Consider the following 9,864-nt stretch of genomic DNA (forward strand, 5'->3'; position numbering starts at 1 on the left):
TAAAAAAACAACACTTTTTTGACAGTAAAATAAGAGCAGTGTCAGTTTCCTTCACACTTGTGCGTTTCAGTGCCTGCCAGGGCACAGTGTCACCCCATTGCAACTCATATCTGGTGTAACAGTAGTGTACATTTAAAAAAAAAAAACACTTTTTTGACTGTGAAATAATAGCAGTCAGTTTCCTTCACACGTGTGCGTTTCAGTGCCTGCCAGGGCACAGTGTCACATCAGTGCAACTCATATCTGGTGTAACAGTAGTGTAAATTTAAAAAAAACAAAAACTTTTTTGACTGAAATAATAGCAGTCAGTTTCCTTCACACGTGTGTGTTTCAGTGCCTGCCAGGGCACAGTGTCACACTATAGTGCAACTCATATCTGGTGTAACAGTAGTGTAAATTTAAAAAAAAAAAAAAACTTTTTGGACTGTGAAACATCAGTCTGCTTTTTTGTGTCAGGCTCACAGCGTATACTGTGCCCACTTGCCCAGTGCCACCACTCATATCTGGTGTAACAGTAGTGTACATTTAAAAAAAACAACACTTTTTTGACAGTGAAATAATAGCAGTGTCAGTTTCCTTCACACGTGTGCGTTTCAGTGCCTGCCAGGGCACAGTGTCACCCCAGTGCAACTCATATCTGGTGTAACAGTAGTGTACATTTAAAAAAACAACACTTTTTTGACAGTAAAATAAGAGCAGTGTCAGTTTCCTTCACACTTGTGCGTTTCAGTGCCTGCCAGGGCACAGTGTCACCCCATTGCAACTCATATCTGGTGTAACAGTAGTGTACATTTAAAAAAAAAAAACACTTTTTTGACTGTGAAATAATAGCAGTCAGTTTCCTTCACACGTGTGCGTTTCAGTGCCTGCCAGGGCACAGTGTCACATCAGTGCAACTCATATCTGGTGTAACAGTAGTGTAAATTTAAAAAAAACAAAAACTTTTTTGACTGAAATAATAGCAGTCAGTTTCCTTCACACGTGTGTGTTTCAGTGCCTGCCAGGGCACAGTGTCACACTATAGTGCAACTCATATCTGGTGTAACAGTAGTGTAAATTTAAAAAAAAAAAAAAACTTTTTGGACTGTGAAACATCAGTCTGCTTTTTTGTGTCAGGCTCACAGCGTATACTGTGCCCACTTGCCCAGTGCCACCACTCATATCTGGTGTAACAGTAGTGTACATTTAAAAAAAACAACACTTTTTTGACAGTGAAATAATAGCAGTGTCAGTTTCCTTCACACGTGTGCGTTTCAGTGCCTGCCAGGGCACAGTGTCACCCCAGTGCAACTCATATCTGGTGTAACAGTAGTGTACATTTAAAAAAACAACACTTTTTTGACAGTAAAATAAGAGCAGTGTCAGTTTCCTTCACACTTGTGCGTTTCAGTGCCTGCCAGGGCACAGTGTCACCCCATTGCAACTCATATCTGGTGTAACAGTAGTGTACATTTAAAAAAAAAAAACACTTTTTTGACTGTGAAATAATAGCAGTCAGTTTCCTTCACACGTGTGCGTTTCAGTGCCTGCCAGGGCACAGTGTCACATCAGTGCAACTCATATCTGGTGTAACAGTAGTGTAAATTTAAAAAAAACAAAAACTTTTTTGACTGAAATAATAGCAGTCAGTTTCCTTCACACGTGTGTGTTTCAGTGCCTGCCAGGGCACAGTGTCACACTATAGTGCAACTCATATCTGGTGTAACAGTAGTGTAAATTTAAAAAAAAAAAAAAACTTTTTGGACTGTGAAACATCAGTCTGCTTTTTTGTGTCAGGCTCACAGCGTATACTGTGCCCACTTGCCCAGTGCCACCACTCATATCTGGTGTAACAGTAGTGTACATTTAAAAAAAACAACACTTTTTTGACAGTGAAATAATAGCAGTGTCAGTTTCCTTCACACGTGTGCGTTTCAGTGCCTGCCAGGGCACAGTGTCACCCCAGTGCAACTCATATCTGGTGTAACAGTAGTGTACATTTAAAAAAACAACACTTTTTTGACAGTAAAATAAGAGCAGTGTCAGTTTCCTTCACACTTGTGCGTTTCAGTGCCTGCCAGGGCACAGTGTCACCCCATTGCAACTCATATCTGGTGTAACAGTAGTGTACATTTAAAAAAAAAAAACACTTTTTTGACTGTGAAATAATAGCAGTCAGTTTCCTTCACACGTGTGCGTTTCAGTGCCTGCCAGGGCACAGTGTCACATCAGTGCAACTCATATCTGGTGTAACAGTAGTGTAAATTTAAAAAAAACAAAAACTTTTTTGACTGAAATAATAGCAGTCAGTTTCCTTCACACGTGTGTGTTTCAGTGCCTGCCAGGGCACAGTGTCACACTATAGTGCAACTCATATCTGGTGTAACAGTAGTGTAAATTTAAAAAAAAAAAAAAAAACTTTTTTGACTGTGAAATAATAGCTGTCAGTTTCCTTCACACGTGTGTGTTTCAGTGCCTGCCAGGGCACAGTGTCACACCAGTGCATAGGGATACAGGGGAGAGAGCACATTCTGAGCTGACTGGACAGAGGGCAGTCAGGGAGACCAGCAGTCTGTGGTGAATTTTCTAAGAACACCTTAGTTCCACATTACACAACTTATAGGCATCACTAGCCCCACCAGGACCCCTTAGCGGGAGTTCCTGTACTTGTAAAATTTTTATTTTTGCTTTTTGCAACTTTTTGAGCAGTGCAGCTACGGCTGCAAGTATACACGTAGCACTATTAGTTAAAAGGTGCACCAGATCAATTTTTGTCTAGCAGAGAGTGGATTACTTCTCTCATTCAACTCTTTTTTTTTTTTCACGTTTTTCACATTCAACTAAATTGTCACTTACGACACTACACCTTTATACACCTCATGGAAAGATATATTCCTAACCTCAAAGTTAGGTCTCCCGCGATGCCCCCCAAGAAAGATAAAAAAATCCAAAACAGCACAAGAGACAGGTCTAGAGGATAGTATGGACCCCCAATTATCAGGTACAGAGAAGCCGATGACACTTAACCAACTTGCAGAAATGATCTTACCCCAATTTGAATCAGTCAAAAAGGAGATAGCCACTCTATCCTCAGAGATTAGATATTTTTCAAACAGGATTTTAGAAGTAGAAGAAAGAATTTCAGTGGTAGAGGAGAGACAAAATATACAAGATACAAATTGGTCTAACTATGAGAGTAAAATAAAAATGATGCAATCTAAACTAGAAGATCTGGAAGACAGGTCTTGTAGGAATAATATCCGCATAATTGGGCTACCTGAGCTGAGCGAGTATCAAGATTTGGTATTATTTGCTTCAGTTACCCTACCACAATTGTTAGGGATGCAGTTAACAGAAAAAATTCACGTAGAGAGAGCGCATAGAACAGGATCAGTAAGGGAGTCCCAGGAAGGTAATCCTCGCCCAAGGATGGTGGTAATTAAATATTTAAATTTTCAACACAAGGTTCAGATAATGAGGCATTATAGGAAAATTCAGGGGTTCAAAATAGGAATGAAACCGGTCTTTCTGTTTCAGGATTTCTCAACGGAGACCTCCTCAAAGAGAAAGGCAATGGCACCATACTGCACAAGCTTAATGAAGGCAGGAATTCAGGCAAACTTGAGATACCCAGCCAAAATTGTAATTTTCTCAGAAGGGAATGTGACTGCATTAAATACACCAACAGAAGCTAAAAAATATTGTACAGAAAAGGGTGTAGAGTTATGACAAATGGAATATGATGTTTGTTTCTATATTATCATGGTTTAAGAATGACGCGAGATATGCTTGTTGTTTACTCTGATTGTAAAAAGGGGGGAGATCCTTTTTTTTTGTTTTTGTTTTTGTTTTGTGGTGTTTTGATGGTTTTGTATTGTGCGTTGCAGGTCTACCGCCAAGCGGCCTTGAACACCCGATCCCGTACGATCTCGGAAGTGGAGCAGGGCTGGGCCTGGTCAGTACCGGGATGGGCGACCGCCAGGGAACACCAGGCGCGGTAGACATGTCCAGCGTGCGAAAGGAGAGAAGTAACCTACTCCCTGACAGAGAGGTAGGAAGTCAAGTGTATGTGATTGTGGTTTTTAATATATACATTAAAATTAAATGTTGAATTATGTGTCGTGGAATGTGGGAGGGGTTACCTCCCCTATTAAAAGAAAGAATGTGCTAAAAATGTTAAAGCGCCAGAAGCCAGATGTAATTTTTTTACAAGAGTTACATTTGAAAGAGGTACAAACTAATTGGATTAGTGAAATTATAGCAACCCCTTGTAATAATAGGAAATGTGGTGTGGCCATAATGTTCAATAAAAATTTAACATATGTGATAAAGAGTCAAATGTTAGACCCGAGAGGGAGATTTATGTTTGTACAAGTTGAAATTAACAACCGATTGTGGACGCTATGCAATATATACGGCCCAAATGAAATTGAGACAGAATTTTGGGAAATGATAAAAAATAAATCAGCAAACTATCCAGGACAAAACATAGTGATGGCGGGTGATTTTAATGCGACAATGTGGCCAGGGATTGACAGGTTACGATCTGGAGCCGTAAGGAAACACAATAGAGAGGCAAAGCTCCTACGGGAATTTGCAAAGACATTAAAGCTAAGAGATATCTGGCTCTTACAGCACCCAGATGAGCGCGCATTTTCGTGCAAATCCAAATCATTTAAAAATTTCTCACGTATAGATATGTTTTTAATAGATGAGAGATTATTGACCCTGGAAATAGAGACACATATTGAAGAAATAGTTATATCTGATCATGCAATAATAAGCTTAAAGATGGAGGACACAGCAATTAAAGGCAGGAATAGGAATATGTTTTCTTTCCCCAAATATATGTTTTTAGACGAAAAGTTCAGGAATTTTCTATCCGAAAGTTGGAAAGTGTATCATAGCCAGAACAGCTCGAATGTGAGCAGCCCTGAAGTACTTTGGGAAGCAGGCAAAGCTGTATTGCGAGGTGAAATTAAAAATTATATGGTTAAGAGAAAGCAGAAGTTAAAAGAGAGGGAGATTCAATTAGCCAACCAACTTAGAAACTCATACAGCAGGTATGTGACTAACCCAAATAGCTCTCTCTGGCATAGTTATAAGAACGCTAAATCAGAGCGGGAGACATTCCTCAGGGAAAAATGGGCTAAGGAGGATATGCGTATAAGAGCATTTTGCCAAGGATATCAGGGGATCGCCACTAAGCATCTAGCTAAGATAATAAGTCACAGGAAAAAAGTGGCCTAATACCACTCATCAAGGAAGGGAGCAATTCGTTTACCCAATAGAGGGAGATCAGAGAGGCCTTCTATAGATATTACCAGAAACTATATTCAAGGGTGGAAATCGACAAGACGAGAATGTCGGAGTTTTGGCAAAAGATACAGGTCCCAAAGATAGGCAAACAGGAATTAGAGCAGATGAACTCCCCGATAACAGAGGAAGAAGTGAAAAGTATGATTGATAGAATTAATATTAACAAAGCTCCGGGGCCGGACGGACTCCCGGCAGAATTTTATAAAATTATTAAAAAGGATATTGCGGGAACACTAGTGGAACTTTTCAATAGTTACTTTATACAAGGGAAGCTGAAATCACTTTATTTCACTGACTCAACAGTGACACTAATTCCTAAGAAAGGGAAAGCAGCAGATGAATTGGGATCAAACAGACCTATTTCACTCCTGAATCAAGATTATAAAATATTAACAGCAATTATTGCAGAGAGATTAAAGAAAGTGGTTAGTAACTTGATTCACTGCGATCAATCTGGATTTATCCCGGGGAGAAACCCAGTTCAGAATATGCGGAGGGTGCTAGTTATTTTAGATCATTATTTTAACAAGATGCAGTCGTCAAATAAAAAACTTCAAGCAGATCTGGCTATGCTTACGATTGACGCAGAAAAAGCGTTTGATTCCATAATATGGGATCACTTATTTATGACTCTCAAGAAATTCGGTTTTGAAGGCAATCTGGTTCAGCTAATTAAAAAGATATATAACAGCCCACGGTCTCAATTGTTGGAAAACGGCGAATTGTCTCAGTTTATAACCCTATAAAGAGGGACTAGACAGGGTTGTCCCCTGTCGCCCTTACTTTTTGATCTCGCACTAGAAACTTTGGCCATTCAACTCAGGCAAGAATTAACGGGAATAGGACTTGGGGGACATAATATTGTAATCTCTTTATATGCTGATGACATTATGTTATTTTTACAGCATACAAAAGAAAGTATACCCAAATGTTTGGCAATTATTAATAATTTTACTACTTTTTCCGGCTATAAAATCAATAAGGAAAAGTCAGAACTGCTCTGGATTAATCAAACTAGAGAGAGTCCCCTGCAACATGGTTTCACAGTAGTAAAATCAATAAATTATTTAGGTATCAAAATAAGTAAAAACCCTAGTGAATGGTATAGTCTTAATTATGCTGAGTTCTTTGATAATCTTGAGGGTAGACTAGGTAAGTGGAATATACAATATTTTTCGCTTTCCGCAAAAATCGTGCTGATTAAAACGATAGCTTTTCCCCGGTTATTATTTTTAATGCAAAATCTACCATTAATGATTAAAAAACGAGATGTTGCTAGATATAATAGAGCGTTTGCGCACTTTATATGGGGCAAAAAGAAAATTCGGATAGCAACTGAGAAACTTGTTCAAAGCAAAAGATATGCGGGTCTGGCTTTGCCAGACATTGTAAGATATAACATAGTCGCCCTCATGAAATTCGGTATAGATTGGATAACGGAAGCTAACCAAGTGACTTATTATGATTTAGAATCCACGGTGATAAAACCCTTTGATCTTAAGGCAATCTTACATCATCCATTTAGGAGTTTTCCTAGCAATGTTAGGACTCTCTTAACTTTCTCTAATGTGGTTTGCGCATGGCAGAAATTCTGTGGATTAGTTGGCCAAGATTTTTATATATCAAAATACCTGCCATTTATTGGCACCCCCGATTTTATACCTGGGATGTATGATAACTCGGCCTTTAAAATCTGGCAACAGAAAGGGTTACGTTATTTCTCCCAGTTGGTTCAGGGGGAAGGGCCAGTTCTACAAACATTTGAAACACTAGCAGAACAATATCAGCTACCGACAAAAACCTTCTATGCTTATTTACAAGCTAGAAGTTACGTCTCTAAACCATTACAGAAGCATAGAATAGTGTGGGATCCAGGAATTGAGGCAGGAGTGAAATTATACGAGGTCGGTAAAAGATCAATATCATATTGGTATAAAGTTTTAATAAATATATCAGGGAAAGAACATATTAATAAAAGGAAAAGGTTTCTTACAAAATATATTAACTTTTTGCAAGATGAAGACATCGAAAGGAGCATTAGACTGGCAGATACAGCGACGAGAGTAGTAAGCTGGAAAGAATCTCAGTTTAAACTTCTAATTAACTTTTATTTAACACCAATGAGGATAAGTAAGTGGCAACATAACGGGAATAAGGGGAATTGCTTTAAATGTCATAAAGAGGGAGCAGACCTGCAACATTGTATATGGGATTGCCCAAAAATTCGTCAATTCTGGTGTAAAATTCAATTCTAGGTGAATAGGTTTATACGTGATGAGCTTGCGCTCCAATTAAGAAATATTTTCCTTTTAAAAGAATATGGGCGATACAAAGGTGAGGGACAATTAATTAACATGGTCATCCTAGCAGCCCGGCATATTATATTTTTGAAATGGAGAACGTCTGAGGTCCCGACAGTAGGCGAGTTTGTCAATATTATCAAGATACAAATGATCATAGAAAGACAGCACCTAGTCGGGGGGTCGGAAAAGGTTATCAGGCTCTTCTTTGACAAGTGGAAGAGGGTAATCTTAGCAAGGTCTAGGTTGGAACAGATTCAATTTGTTGCTCCTCTGAAGAATAATGCTAATTACATGTTGCTGGTTGCTGGAGAAGTTCTTCCATCATATTGGCTTTAAAATCTCTCTGTCAGGGACAGGGGGGTGTTTGGTTATCAAGATGGTGCAAGATATTTGGTACTTATCTGGTTTACCTTCTCTTCCCTTTTCCTTCCCTTTTTTTTTTTGTTCTGTTTTGTGGTCTCTCCCCCCACACTTGTCGAGTTGGCAGTTATGATGAATAGACTTTGATCTGGAGCTGTTCTTTTTTTTTTGTGATTCAAGTTCTAGTATAAAATGAGGAAGCTGCGGCTTCCTAAAACCCTTCGGAGCTTAGGACATGCAATTCCAAGTATACGGATTCTGTTGTTGTGATGTGTGAAGTTCTCAATAAAAAACTTTGAATTAATATAATTGCAGTTGCCTGCCTGCCAGCGTTTGTGCCAGGCTCACAGCGTATACTGTGCCCACTTTCCCAGTACCACCACTCATATCTGGTGTAACAGTAGTGTAAATTTAAAAACAAAAAACTTTTTGGACTGTGAAACATCAGTCTGCTGTTTTGTGTCAGGCTCACAGCGTATACTGTGCCCACTTGCCCAGTGGCACCACTCATATCTTGTTTAATAGTAGTGTAAGTGTACATTTAAAAACAAAAAAACTTTTTGGACTGTGAAACATCAGTCTGCTTTTTTGTTTCAGACTCACAGCTTATACTGGGCCCACTTGCCCAGTGGCACCACTCATATCTTGTTTAATAGTAGTGTAAGTGTAAATTTAAAAACCAAAAAAACTTTTTGGACTGTGAAACATCAGTCTGCTTTTTTCTGTCAGGGTCACAGCGTATACTGTGCCCACTTGCCCAGTGCCACCACTCATATCTTGTTAACTAGGAGTGTAAGTGTAAAGTTAAAAACCAAAAAAACTTTTTGGACTGTGAAACATCAGTCTGCTTTTTTGTTTCAGGCTCACAGCTTATACTGGGCCCACTCACCCAGTGCCACCACTCATATCTTGTTTAATAGTAGTGTAAGTGTACATTTAAAAAAAAAAAAACTTTTTGGACTGTGAAACATCAGTCTGCTTTTTTGTGTCAGGCTCACAGCGTATACTGTGCCTACTTGCCCAGTGCCACCACTCATATCTTGTTTAATAGTAGTGTAAGTGTATATTTAAAAAAAAAATAACTTTTTTTACTTTGAAACATAAGTCTGTTTTTTTGTGTTAGGCTCACAGCGTATACTGTGCCCACTTGCCAAGTGCCACCACTCATATCTTGTTTAATAGTAGTGTAAGTGTACATTTAAAAAAATAATAACTTTTTGGACTGTGAAACATCAGTCTGCTTTTTTGTGTCAGGCTCACAGCTTATACTGGGCCCACTTGCCCAGTGCCCCCACTCATATATTGTTTAATAGTAGTGTAAGTGTATATTTAAAAAAAAAACAAAACTTTTTGGACTGTGAAACATCAGTCTGCTAGTGTAATCTAATTGCAGTTGCCTGCCTGGCTGCCAACGTGTGTGCCAGGCCCACTTGCCCAGTGCCACCACTCATATCTGGTGTAACAGTAGTGTAAATTTAAAAAAAAATAACTTTTTTGACTGTGAAACATCAGTCTGCTTGTGTAATCTAATTGCAGTTGCCTGCCTGCCAGCGTGTGTGCCAGGCTCACAGCGTATACTGTGCCCACTTGCCCAGTGCCACCACTCATAGTTGGTGTAACAGTAGAGTAAATTTAAAAAAAAAAAAACTTTTTGGACTGTGAAACATCAGTCTGCTTTTTTGTGTCAGGCTCACAGCGTATACTGTGCCCACTTGCCCAGTGGCACCACTCATATCTTGTTTAATAGTAGTGTAAGTGTACATTTAAAGCAAAAAAACTTTTTGGACTGTGAAACATCAGTCTGTTTTTTTGTGTCAGGCTCACAGCGTATACTGTGCCCACTTGCCAAGTGCCACCACTCATATCTTGTTTAATAGTAGTGTAAGTGTACATTTAAAAAAAA

The 9,864-nt window shown here is 38.9% G+C and overlaps 1 pseudogene; it reads left to right on the forward strand.

Annotated features, from left to right (window-relative positions):
* Positions 1–3,866: 3,866 nt before the first annotated feature.
* Positions 3,867–3,983, forward strand: LOC128654838 (uncharacterized; annotated as a pseudogene).
* The last annotated feature ends 5,881 nt before the right edge of the window (positions 3,984–9,864 follow it).

Source organism: Bombina bombina, chromosome 3, assembly GCF_027579735.1.
Source record: "Bombina bombina isolate aBomBom1 chromosome 3, aBomBom1.pri, whole genome shotgun sequence".
NCBI lineage: Eukaryota > Metazoa > Chordata > Amphibia > Anura > Bombinatoridae > Bombina > Bombina bombina.